The 3,247-nt window shown below is 48.0% G+C and overlaps 1 long non-coding RNA gene across 2 annotated transcripts; it reads right to left on the minus strand.

Moving 5' to 3' along the window:
• Positions 1-241: 241 nt before the first annotated feature.
• Positions 242-3,046, minus strand: LOC128312847 (uncharacterized). 2 transcript variants are annotated; one of them, XR_008292678.1, is made up of 4 exons: positions 2,897-3,046; positions 1,818-1,931; positions 967-1,199; positions 242-855 (listed from the first exon to the last, which is right to left on the minus strand). It is a non-coding gene; the product is annotated as an uncharacterized LOC128312847 (long non-coding RNA). The 2 variants fall into 2 exon arrangements; XR_008292677.1 differs by having other exon boundaries at positions 967-1,931.
• Between the last annotated feature and the right edge of the window lie 201 nt (positions 3,047-3,247).

Genomic DNA, 3,247 nt, shown 5'->3' on the forward strand with positions numbered 1-3,247 from the left:
CCCTCCTGGGTAAGTGACCGGATGCAGACGCAGCCTGACTGTCCAGAGCTGCTCCGTCCCCCCGGTGACGGAGGGAGCCATAATCCCTCAGGCAACGAGATATTGTCACCTGCCATTCAGAGAGGTCTGAACAGCATCTCTTTTTCTTACCTCGAGAATCCTCTGCTAAAACTACTTTCCCGTATCACGATCTCTCTCAACTGCGTTTCTACAGGAAATAAACACACTTGACACGTCAATGTAAAATTATTGAATAGCATGAGCTGTATAAGCCTGTTTAAAGAGTAAATGTGGGCAGCTGATGGAAAGAAATCTAGGAAGCATCAAAAACTGTGTTCACTGCTCTTTACTTGTTTTCAGTTATTATCAAATTCCGGTTCTTCCAGACCCATTTATTTGTAACGTTGCTGAAACCAAGACTGACCTGGGAAATCACTTCGTCATAATTGCCGAAGAGCCAACGGGAAACCAGTTTCCAGCCCAGTCGGTCTGTGATCAGTGAGGACAAAATGCCTTCCCTCAGGACACCTGTCCTTTATCTGGATGTCACCGCCCTGTCCAGCCTGTGGGAACAGGTACAGCTCTTTGCCGTGTATCATCGGGTCTAGTCGTCAGGTGTGCTGTAAACGAAGCTTGACCAGCTGTAGGAAGAGGCTGAGAAGGTCTAACCTCTGGCTCCAATCTGAAGTTCAAATACAAAGCCAATGTGCAGGTCTCGAGTTTGGCATTTACTCCTAAGCATTGCCGCACCGTGCTTGTGGGATGCTGGTCTTACTCTGTTGTTTTCTTGTTTCTGAAAACAGGGCTGTAACCAGCTTCTCTGAACTTCTCTTCGTACTGAGTCTGATGGAAGCCCTCAGAAGAAAAGACACAGGCAGCTGCCATCCAGGCATCACCCTGCCAGGGCGCCCATAGAAATCACAGAGACCACACCTGCCATCTGGTATGCAAAACATGCTTTCAAACCTTTAACGCAGGTGAGCAGAAAATCCGGATGTACTGGGTTTAAATTCCTTGATCAATAAAGTGGATCCAGACTTCTGAACTTGGTCTGCCAGTGCTTCTCCATTCATTGGGCCCCTCTCAGCTGAGTACTAAGATCGTGGCATTTTGTGCAAGCACCTCAGGCGGGTGACGTCATCGGGGTCGAGCTGACACGGGTGCCACGGGTGGGCACTAGGTCCTTCCATCATCTGCGCCTTTGGGACCAAATTCATTTTATTTCAAAATATTTTCTAAGTTGTTTTGTTTGTTTCTTAAAGAGCTGACACTCCTCATAAGTAAGCTTCTGGAAAATGTATAAAAAATCAAAAGCAGAATTTTTTCCGCAAAGAATCATTACTTGATACACTTTTCTAATTAAAACAAATTTTTTCTTATAATTAAGAGTGAGTAGGGGCACCTGGGCGGCTCCGTCGGTTGGGTGTCCGACTTCGGCTCAGGTCACGATCTCGCGGTCCGTGAGTTCGAGCCCCGCGTCGGGCTCTGTGCTGACAGCTCGGAGCCTGGAGCCTGCTTTGGGTTCTGTGTCTCCCTCTCCCTCTGCCCCTCCCCTGCTCACACTCTGTGTGTGTGTCTCTCTCTCTCTCAAAAATAAATAAACATTTTTAAAAATTTTTTAAAAAATTAAAAAAAAAAAAAAGAATGAATGTGGAGGTGATGGTAGAACCAAGGAGAACATTAACAAAGTCCCGGTGGTTGGTGCAAATTGAACAGATGGCCTCACAGGGATCAGACAAGACTCCCACTGGATGTTTCCATTTGCCCTGTGGCCCAACCCTAAGGCTTTTCATCCTCTACCATACTGCAACAGTCACCCTGCATCTCCTAGAGCAGGTGCTCAGGTATCCCTTCAAACATCTGCCACCTTTTCCCCGAATCTTTCCCTTTGAGTTCTCTTTCGAACTTTCCATCATCCCACTTTCTACGACCTAGAAAACACAAATGAATTGTTGAAAGATCCAAGACTTAGATGATGCAGAAGGCGGGAAGAGGGGAGCCGGGGCAGGGACAGTGACAGAAAACGGCAGAAACCTTCAAAACCCAAACTAAGATTCCTTCCATCCAGTGCCGCCCACAGGATTACTGACAGAGAGTCAGAATTTGGAAGTCGGTGTTGCAAAAACAAATGATCCTGGCAGAGCACAAAGCACACAGTGAGGAGCAACAGGGGAACGGGATATTTTCACGACACCTTCCGTGGGGTTCAGCGAGAAGAGGCACACCTGGAGGTCCAGATCCCCCAGCAAAATGCATCTGAAGATTTTGCATGTGTCTGGAGGGGCGCGTGGAGTTTTAAAAGTTGAGCTCTCTATCTCTCTCTGCCTTACTCCCTTATCCTTCAGCATTCCTCAAAACTAATTATGATTATTGGGAGAAAGTCACGCAAAACTGCACGGATTCAAATACTTCCTGAATATTAACTCTCGTGTCGTGCAAGAAAAGAATGGACACTCGTCGGCCTTATTTAACCAAGTCATCCCCACAGTAAGTTCTAGTAGATACAAAATAGATTCAGTGTATGGGAAATAGGAAAAAGCTATTCCTTGAAGAAGACAGTCCCCCTCAAGATTATATTTTGAAGGAGACTGCCTCCGCTCTCATCGGAAATGCCAACCTGATTTGAAAGAATGTTCTAAGATACAGTCAGTCTGCCAAGAGTCCTCAGGGCAGCTATCCCCGGGGCCTTTACTAAGAGGCCCGTGCTCCTCCTGATTGGGGCCGAGTGTCATCAGGCGACTTTAGCTGACTTTGAACTATGATCACTGCACTTCGCTCAGCAACACCTGCTCATGGAGGCTGTGCCAGGAGCTCCTCTTGAGGTCTCTGGTTGGTTGCTGCTTTTTCTGATGACCCTGCTGTTCACATGGGCCCACTTGTTCCTTTAAAAACTGACCTCCTTCCACGCTGTTGTGGAGTATCTGCAGGATCCTTTCAACAGTGAGGACTGAAGTTGGAATCCTAGCTCGGCCCCATACTGACGGTTCTCAGTTTCCCCATCAGGAAGACTGGACTCACACTGACCTCACCAGCGTTTGTGGGATTAAGTAGATTGCATGTAAAAGAAGAGAGGGCAGACGTCGGGCGAACATTTGTTCCCCCCTCCCCCGCACCCCACCCAACTCACGCCTTCCCGCTTACCCCTTTTCTCCTCCCTCACCGCCAGGACCGGCTCTCTTAACATCCTCACGCCATGGTTGCTTCTTCTGAGAGTACCTTTGCGTGATGCTCTGGCCGGGCACGTGGA

Source organism: Acinonyx jubatus, chromosome F2 (genome assembly GCF_027475565.1).
Source record: "Acinonyx jubatus isolate Ajub_Pintada_27869175 chromosome F2, VMU_Ajub_asm_v1.0, whole genome shotgun sequence".
NCBI lineage: Eukaryota > Metazoa > Chordata > Mammalia > Carnivora > Felidae > Acinonyx > Acinonyx jubatus.